Here is a 10533-nt window from a genome sequence, read left to right as displayed (position 1 = left end):
CTTTGTAATGGGTTGCTTTGAAGAAGTTGTGTAATGACAGCAACCATTGTAAGTACTTCAGTGCCTCACAACGGTCCCATTGTACAGTGCCAACCCTGAAGCCCAGGTCACACAGCTGGTAAGTGGTAAGGCCTATCTGCCCCCCAAGGCTCCTGCTCTTAACCACCATGCCACATATATGTGCACTCCATCCCCCAGCCCCGGCCCTGTATACATAAGTACACTCGACGCTCCCCACCCCTCTTCAGGGTTTCTGCTATGTTTATTAGTAGAACCAGAACAAAGCATAAAAACACGCTTAAAACCTGCATCGTGTAGAATTTACAAAGGCCTCTTTGGCTTCCCACCCAGCCCTGGGAAGTGAGTGAGGCAGCTGATGTAATTGTTGCAGCCACCACAGTGCAGACCAGCCAGGTAACTGGCCCTAGGTCAGAAGGACTGCCAACCGCAGAACCAGGGACCACACTAGTCTGGTTCAAGGCTAAGTAAGGACGTTTTCAGCCCTAGTTTTCTGTGCTGGTGGCCCAGATGGAAAGGTTCAGCCATCCAGATAGGCTTTCATAGGTTTAAAAAAAACGGGGGGGAAGATACTCAACAGCCACTGGGGTTTCTGACTTCAGGGTAGTTCTCAGTTGAGGCATTTTGGATCATCCCAAAAATTGGCTGGTGAGTGGGATCCTCCTGGCATTAAATAGGCTGGGCCAAGGATATATTGTAACGTATAGGACATGTCCTAATGGAAAGATACCTAAAATTTGTCACTGAGTGAAAAATGCAAGTTAGTTGTCATGATGATGCCCTAATGAGTACATTTTAAACTAGTCTCTAGTGTGCAACATGTGTGGTGTTCCTGTTTGGTCTCGTAAACCACACCATGCTAAACAAAACCCTGTAGATACAGTTTGGGACACGTCTGCTTGCTTCCTCAAGAGATTGCTTTGGATGGCATTGAGAAAGTGCCCTCCCGAGCCACAGGGCCCCCTTCCATGCCCACCAACAGTATAAAGTGTGCCCATCCCTGCCAGGAACTCCTTAAAGCTGACTTTGAGTTCATTGGGGGAAGAAGTTGGTGCAGAAATGTGGGTCCCCTGCTGCTCCCTCTATCCAAACTGCATTTTAGGGGGAAACTGGCGTCAGGACTTCTCCCTCCCAGGGCCAAGTAAGGAGGTCTTCCTTCTTTAAAACAGGCTTTGCTCCCTTGTCAAGGGCTATGACTGTGTCCTCCCCTCCCCCCTTCAACATCCTCCACCTTCTCAGGCCAGGGAAGCAGAGCAGCAAACATTGTTGAACATAGTGTCCAGCCTGGTTCCCGGCCTGAGCAAGCGCCTGTGCCGTGTGCCTGCACATCTCTCCCCCTCTCCCTCTCTCTCTCTCTCTCTCTCTCTCTCAGCAGTCTCGTGCCTCGCCCCACGTCCAGTCCCTCAGCAAGTCCTCCAGGTTCTGCTGCAAATGCATCCCAAACCCAGCCACTTATCATCCCTCCCTACTATCTCCCTGGCCCATCGTCCATCTCTCACGTCAACAACTGCAGTGACTTCCTTGTTGGTCCCCCTGCTCTTGCCCTTGCCCCTGACAGTCTGTTCACACACAGTCACCACATCCATTACTCTCTTCCTATTAAAGCCCTCAGGAGCTCCTCAGTAGCCCTAGAAACTTCTTCTAAAGCCTGAAGAGCCCTGCAGGACCTGTCCTCTGCCCATCACTTAATCCCTCTGTCCTCTTTTATTCTCCGTCTTATCCTAATCTCCAGCTGATGCATTATACACTCTGATTCCTTTGTCCCTCCACTAGATTATAAGCTCCATGAAGCAGGGGGTTTTGTATGCTTCACCCATGTACCCTGAGCACCTGGCACAGTGCTGACACATAGTAGGTCCTCAACAAATAACTGGTTGGATGAACCTGTGAAATGGAGATAAGGCCTCCCCATCTACTCCCTTCCTCCCAAAGCAGGTTCCCATTCAGCCACAGGGGGGCATCATTCTAAAGGGTGCTATAGCTTCAGCTTCTTCTGGAAAAGACACAGGCAGAACAAAAAACAGGTGTGTGGGGGGGGAGGGGGCCCAGGGTGTAAGGGAATGCCCCCCAGCACTTTCCCCACCCTGCCTGGGCTGGACTAGGAAGGTTATTAAGGGTCAGTTACCTCCACAGTGAGCACCTGAGATCCTCAATGCCGGGACCAGTTCTTTAGCTTCTACTGATGATAATAGCAGCCACCGTAATTTGAGCACTAACTTTGTGCCAGACCTTCTATATACCTTACTTCATGTAGTTTGACAACACCCAAAGGTACCGTGGTAGCCCATTTTGTGGAGGAAAATACCGAGGCCTAGTGCGGTGAAGGGATTTGCCTGAAGTCACACACCAAGTAAAAGAACCAAGACTTTGAATCCCCCAGCTGCCTGACTCCAAAGCCACGGCCCTTGACCACCAAGCTCTACGGCTGTGAAAAAGGCCCAAGGACAGCAGTGGGAGGAATGATTGGGACACATGGGGAGAAGGGCAGCAGGAAATCAAGGAGGACTTCTGGGAGGAGGGCACCCTTGAGCTGGGCTGTGAAGGATGTTCATTAACAAGGAGGAGAAGAGTTTTCCTTCCTCAAGAGACAAACCCACAGGATTTGTGAAGGTGTGGGGCAGGCAGATCTGGCTCTGAATTTAGGTTCCATCTTTTACCAGGTATGACGTTGGACAAGTCCCTGGAGCCAGTGCTAGGGACCGCATCTTGTCCCTACTGAGGGACAACACTAAGTTCCCCCCTGGACTTGTGGGATGAGAGAAGACTAAGGAAACCAAGAATGGACTCCAGAGCCCTGGGGTCAAGCCCTTCCTCCTCAACTCAACTTCTCTGCTCTGCAGTTTTCCCATCTGTAAAATGGGCTCTCAGCAGAATTGTTGTATTGTTAGTAACAATTACTGTATGCTAGTAACACTGTTTCCCAAACCTGTGAGCGCCTGTGTCCCCAGATCAGCCAGTACTGTTAGTTTTGACAGCAACACTCAGCCTCCAGGGCAGATCTGGGACACCTCAACTCCCTGAAAGTGATGGGATGTATCCAAAGATTTCAGACTGATAAGATGGCAGGTCAGCTTGCAACCTCTCTCCCCGGGACGGGGGTTTGTCCTTTTCTGGATGATTTTCAAACAGGAACTTGGAGGGCAAGGCCCCAATCAGCAGAGACACCAAAGGCTCTTAGCAGGTGGGACCACGTGACCCCATGGAGATGGGATGGCTTTCCTTCCAGGCAGGCCAGACAGGTCCCCAAATCACCAGTTGTGGCCAGAATTCAAGAGAGACTTTGGCCATCTGAACACTCTCAGCTCACCAGACAGATGACAGAGATCTAAAGTTGCAGGGTGGGGGGGCGGGAGGTTGGGGGGTGAGAGTTATTGCAAAGGCCAGACAATTATCTAAACCAAATTCCTGAAGCCCCAAGGGCAGAGGTAGAAGTGACCAAGAGACAAAGTGCCCAGTGCCCTGAGCTGGACTTGGATCTGAATCTTGCCACACCCCTTACTGGCCGTATCCTCTACCTGAGCCTTAATGTCCTCATTTCTAAAGGAAGATAATAATTATATCTGCCTCAGAGAATTATATCTGCCTCTCTCTTACTGTGAGAATTAAATCAAATAACGTGTATAGGCACACACTCGTTAAGTGTTAGTTGTTACCTGCATCAGGGCAGAAAGCAGATAAGCTGTGACCTCAGACCTCAGCTTGCTAAGGGCAGCTGAGATCTTGAGCCCAAGGAAATACATTTTCTAAAATCCAGGTTTCTTGCAGACTTAGGAGATTAAAACAAGTGAGAAATATAGCCCACAGTAGCCATCAGTCAACAAGGGTTGGTAAGCACCTCCTCGGTGCCAGGCCCAAGGGGTCATGGTGGGGTTCCTTGAAGGTTGCACCCCATGTACAGTCTGCAGGGGAGAGGGACAGTAATTAAAGGACACTGAGGAAGGTGAGGGGCAAGACAGACCCCGGGAGCTTGTCACAGGTAGACATGGCCTGTCAGGGAGCCAGAGAGCCTTCCTCAAGGAGAGGACTTTGGTGCTGACAGCTGGACATTGTGCAGGATTCAGCCAAGTGGTCAGAGGGCTGGTGAAGAATGTTTCAGGAGGAGGGAGCAGAAGGTGCAAAGGCCAGGAAGCCGCAGAGTGTGTAGTGCATTCTGGGAGCCAAGTGAGGTACGCACACATGAATGAATGCATAGCTTTGAATCAGTCTTTGTAATACAAGATTCTAAATGAATTTAACCAGATGGTTAAATAAATTATGGCACATTCACACAGTGAATACAATGCAGCCATTTTTAAAGAATGAGTGCTTATGCATGAAAATGAATGTTCTCCAAGACACCTGATAAGTCATTTCCAAGAATAGGGCTTACCGTGTTCCAGACACTGTTCTCAGCACTTCACAAGTTTTAACCCATGATCTTCACACCAACCCCATTAGGGAGAGAAGAAAGAGAAACATGGTGTGTAGATTACTTGCCCAAGGCCATGCAGCCAGTAGGTGGAGGAGGCAGGATGTGAACATGAGGACCTGGTTCCAGAATGTGTGCTGGACCATTTCCCACCCTCCCTTGGAACGTGTAGTTTGCTTCTGTAGGGGAGGCAAAACTTTACTCTACCCATCTTAGGTTTTTAGCTAGGACTCTAACAAATAGATTAACAAGAGGAAAACAGTTTATTAATGCGTGCAGTGCACATCACACAGGAGAAACCTAACAAATAGTACAGTAACTCGTCCTACATATGAACGAGTTCTGTTCCGAGAGCACATTCGTAAGTCCAATTTGTTCGTTAAGTCCAACAGGTTAGCTTAGGCACCCAACTAACACAATCGGCTATATAGTACTTTAATACATTTATAATACTTGTGACACAAATAATACATAAAAACAAACACAAAAATGAAGAAAACATTTTTAATCTTACAGCACAGTACCTTAAAAGTACAGTAGTACAGGGCTTCCCTGGTGGCGCAGTGGTTGAGAGTCCGCCTGCCGATGCAGGGGACACGGGTTCGTGCCCCGGTCCGGGAAGATCCCACATGCCGCGGAGCGGCTGGGCCCGTGAGCCATGGCCTCTGAGCCTGCGCGTCCGGAGCCCGTGCTCCGCAACGGGAGAGGCCACAACAGTGAGAGGCCCGCGTACCGCAAAAAAAAAAAAAAAAAAAAAAAAAAAAGTACAGTACAACAGCTGGCATACATACAGGGGCTGGCACCGAGTGAACAGGCAAGAAGAGTCACTGACTGGAGGAGGGAGAGGAAGTGGGGGATGGTAGAGCTGAGGAATCGTCAGCAGTAGGAGATGGAGGGCAAGCTGCAATTTCACTCACGCGTGACGTTGATGGCACAGTTTCTGGTTCCTTGCTGGAGTCAATTCTATCTACCCTCTTGAAAAAAACGATCCAGTGATGTCTGGGTACTAGTTCTTTTTTTCTCATCATAGATGACACGGTAGCACTGGATTGCATTCTGAACCGCTTCGGGTACCGTTCTACATTCGGGTCCTGTGCCTCGAAAACTAACAGTGCCTCCTCAGATAAAGAAAATCCCCTTGCCATTCCCCACCTCCTGAATCTCTTCGGTTCTTCAGTTACTTCTTCTTCCTCTTGTCTCTCTTGGTCCTTTCTCTGGGCCTCCAATTCCATCAAGTCTTCATTAGTAAGCCCCTCGTGTTGCGCAGCAAGGAGTTCAATGAAGTCGTCCTCTTGCGGGACTAGCTGCAGCTTCTCGCTGAGGGTCACTAAGTTGCTGAAGACTTCTTTGGACTCCTCATCCACCTTCTCAAATCCACAAAAATCGTGAACAAACTGTGGGCAAAGGTTCTTCCAAACCCCATTCATGGTGATGGCTGTAAAGACATGCCAAGCAAAGTCAATGTTTTTATGGCCTTGTAGATGTTATAGTCTTTCCAAAATTGTCAAAATGTTGTTCCTGAATTGTCACTCGCCTTTACAGCCTGACGAAAAGTGTGATGTAAATAATGTCTTGAAAGTCGCTATAACTCCCTGGTCCATAGGTTGGATAAGCGACATGGTATGCGGTGGCAATGCACTACTTTGACATTGGGATGAAAGTCGTCTGTGAATGAAGGGTGGCCTGGAGCCCTGTCAAGCAGCAAAAGAATGTTGAATGGGACGTCCTTCTCCAAGCAATATTTCTCTACCTCTGGGATAAAGTGGTGGAAAAACCACTCCTGGAAAATGGCCTGTGTAACCCATGCATTGGAGTTACTCTTCCACACAACAGGAAGAGAGCCCTTGGCTATGTTTTTAAGGGCTCTTGGGTTATCTGAATGATAAACTAAGAGAGGCTTCAGCTTCACATCACCAGAAGCATTGCCCCCAAACAACAGAGTTAGCCTATCCTTTGTTGCTTTATAACCTGGCATCAACTTTTCCTCCTTACTGATGTAACTTCAGTCTGGCATCCTCTTCCAGTACAGTCCTGTCTCATGCACATTAAAAACCTACTCGGGTAAATCCACGCCTTCATCAATAATTTCTCAAAGCATTTCAGGAAATTCCCTGGCAGCTACCATATCTGCACTCTCTGCCTCACCACTTACTTTTATGTTTTGAAGGTTGGCTCTAGCCTTGAACTGATGAACCCAGCCATAGCTGTCAGTAAAAGAGGCATCCTCTGATTCTTCACTGTGTTTCTTCTTCAAGTCTTCATAAAGGCTTTTAGCTTTCTCTTCGATCAGCATTAAGCTGAGCCGGGACTTCAGTGCTGATGCTGATCCTGCATCCACACACTGAGAAGTTTCTCCACCTCCTCCATCACTTTTCCATGCTTCTTCAATATTTTTGGTGACATCATTGGCACAGCAGACTTCACATGTTCCATGATCTTGTCCACGTTCTTTAGAATCCTGCCAATGGTTGAACGATTCATGTTACAAGAACAAGTGACGACTACCATCTTTTCGCCTCGCTCCACTCTCAATTATTTTCACTTTTGTTTCCATCGTTAGAGCTTGGTTCTTCTTATTAGTACCAGCTACATCACTGCTGGTTTTATGCTTGCTTCCAGACATCCTGGGCTTGAAATAAAGATACTGTACGGAGACTTCTCTGGTGGTCCAGTGGTTAAGAATCCACCTTCCAATGCAGGGGACACAGGTTCGAGCCCTGGTAAGGGAACTAAGATCCCACAAGCCATGGGGCAACTAAGCCTGCGTGCCGCAACTACTGAGCCTGCGCACTCTGGAGCCTGCGCACCCTGGAGCCTGTGCACCACAACTAGAGAAGCCCACACACTGCAATGAAGAACCTGTGTACTGAAATGAAGACCCAGCACAGCCAAAAAAAAGAAAAAAGATACTGTACTACTATATACAGTACTGTACAGTAAAGTACACAAAAGTACAACCACTTGTAGAGGATGCACACACATGACAATGTATGCCAGACATGTGAACTAACTTACGTGATTGGACATGTGAACGCACATTTGCATCTTTGAAAGTTCAAAACTTGAAGGTTCGTATGTAGGGAACTTACTGTAATTCAAAATGGCAGCTTAGAATTCCAGCATCCTCAACAAAGAACAGTAAGTTTGTAGAGAAATGACAGGACAGAGCAAAGCAGTTTTAGTCTTCCAAAGATGGCAGATTGTGGGAAAGTAAATAAATGGGAGGGAACAAATGGAAGAAGGTTTGTTTGCAGATTCCTCTGGTGTCATCTCTGGGCTGAAAAGTCTGTCTCTAATAAAAGGAGAATATCCTGCCTTTAGGGGGGAAAATGGGGGAAGCTTCTTCTGGGTTTGCTGCTTCTTAATTGTCTTCAGCTTAAAATAATTTTTATGTCAAAGAGGCACATTTTGGGATGACATATTCTGCTTTCCTTCACTTCCATCCATATAAAATAAACTTGATACAAATATGTATTTGCTTGTATCTGTACAGACACCACACACATACTGGAAAGACACACCAAATGGTGATTGTGGGGAGAGGAGGCACCTGTGTGGCTCAGGGACAGAGTAAGAGGACTTATGTTACACTGTTTTGGGTGGTTTTTTTTAAACTTTAGAATTTTGAACTGTGCACTTTTATTGCCTATTAAAGATCATGCTGGCTGGGGGAAGGGAATGGATTGGTAACACATACACTGTGGATGAGAGTGTAAATTGTTAGGATCACCTTGGAAAACAAATTCTCCTAGGTGTGTACCCAAGAGAAATGAGCACATTTGTCTAAAAAAGGCATTTCAATAGCCCCAAACTGGAAATGTTGACATGAAACAAATAGGCTGCCAGATATTTCTCCAGCAAAGATAGATTTATTCAGGATCAGCAGAGAATTGCAACTCAGGGTCTGCAACTGTGGTGAGCCACGTGCAAGTCCCTGCACTGCAAGGAAAGGAGATCGCTTTTATAGAGGGGAAAAGGAAGTTGGAGGGCTGTAGTAAACAAAGAGTCAATGGCTTTTCATTGGCTGAGTCCTTGCCAGGAGAGAAGAGGAGTCCTTCTTCTTCCTGTTGGGCTCTGCTATCATTGCAGGGTGTGAGAGCTCCCCCTACTGGTCTCCCCACTCTGTTTAACTGCGGTTTCTGTTTATTAATTTTTTTACAGAAACAGCCAATGTTTCCATTAATGGTAGAATATATAAATAAACGTGGTATGTTTACACAGTGGAATACTCTGAACAGTGCAAATGAACCGATGACTGCTACCTGCAAATAACTGATGAATTTCACAAACATAAAGTTAATCAAAAGAATCCAGACACAAAAGAGCAAATACCCCATGATTCCATTTATCTAAAACTAATCTCTAGTGTTGGAAGTCAAGATAGAGGGTACCCTTGGGAAAAAGAAAAGGAGCCAAGGAAAGGGCCCAAGGGGACTTCTTACTTAGAGGCTGGTCATATGCTATTTCTTGTTTGGGTGATGGTTTCTCAAGTGTATTCAGTTAGTGAAAATTCATCAAGATGCACACTTTTGATTTTGTAATTATCTATATGTATGTTACACATGAATAAACGACTTTAAAATGAAAAAGAGAGAAGCATGGAGGGATTTGCAATCGGCAGGGTGGGAGATGAGAGAGTGATTGAACCTGGCCTGCGAAGCTGGCAGTGGGGTGGGGAGAAGTGGGTGATTTGAGGGGTGGGGAGGGAGTAGGATTTTCTCAATTGGTGAAGGGGGCATGAGAAGCCAGGAGGGTGCCCCGCTTCTGGCCGCTGCTTATGGTGGTGCCATCAGAGACATGGAGAAGCTGGTGGGAGACACAGGCCTGTGGGAGTATGAGAAGCTCAGCTTTTGCAGTGCCTGCGAGATGTGCAGGAAAACCGTCATGCAGAGAAGTGGCTGGAGGGGTCTGGATTCACAGGAAAGATCTGGAATCTTCCATTTCACAAAGCCCAACCTGGAGCTCAATCCAGGAGGAATTCTACTCACTGGGAACCTATCTGGTCAAGAGAAACACAGCCTTGTGCCTCTGAGATTTGTCACTGGAGCCCTGGTGGCTTTATGGAACCTGGCAGGTCTAGCTGGTTGGGGGCAGAGTGGGGACAGATCCTGTCTTTCTCAGTGGTCTGGGCTCTGGGGCTGGGCCTCAGGAAGGTCAGTGAATGAGAAGGGGTGGAGTAGATGTCCTCCGGGGCCGTAGCCCTTGGCTTTAGGAGAAGTTAGGTCAAGGGCTGAGTTATAGTAACTCAGCGGGCCAGTGCCAGGTGGTTCCAGTGTGGGCCACTGGGGCCCATCTGTACCACAATCAAGGGGGTGGACACAGGAAACTGATGTTTCACAGAGAAACTCAATGTAGTCTCTCTATGGAAAGTGAAATATGCTCCCTCCTTAGAGAGGTCGGAGGATCCCTCTACAAGGTATCTATTTCCAAGTGGTCACAAGACGAAACGCTCCAAGCCACATGCACCACTGCCTGCCTGTCTTCCACTCCTCCCCCGGCAGCCATCACCTTTACCGCCATCCCCACAATTACCTGTACCTCCCCCTCCTCCACCATCCCCAGCACTGGCTCCTCCCCCATCTCCCCCTCCCCCATCCTCCATTTCCACAACCATCATCCCTACGGCTTCCAAACCCAAGCTATCTGAGAATGCCCCCACTGCACAAGGACATTTTTTAAGGAAACATATTAATAGCTATTTTTTTCTGGGTATACCTAATCATTTGAAACATAAAAAAAAAACCACAGATAAAGTTACTGGCCTCCATAATCCACTATCACCATCCAAGATAGGGACAATTGGTCATTTAATGTAGATCCTCCCTGACTTTTTTCTATGATGACAGCTAATATTCACTGAGTGCTTACTTCCTGCCAAACACTCTTCTGAGTGCTTAAATGAAAATTTTCCACAGCAGAATGAGAAATTAAATCCTCACAACCACCTTATGAAGGGTGTACCATTTGTCTCCTCTGTTTTACAGATGACGAAACTGGGGCACAGAGAGGGGGACTGAGGGCCCCCCCAGCCCTGCCCCCCACGCTGGGCCTCCCTGCTGTTCCTCAGATGCACCCAGCACCCTCCCACTTTGCACGTGCTTTTCTCT

Source organism: Mesoplodon mirus, assembly GCF_964341445.2.
Source record: "Mesoplodon mirus genome assembly, chromosome: 15".
Lineage (NCBI taxonomy): Eukaryota > Metazoa > Chordata > Mammalia > Artiodactyla > Ziphiidae > Mesoplodon > Mesoplodon mirus.
Note: the sequence above shows the minus strand (reverse complement) of the source record.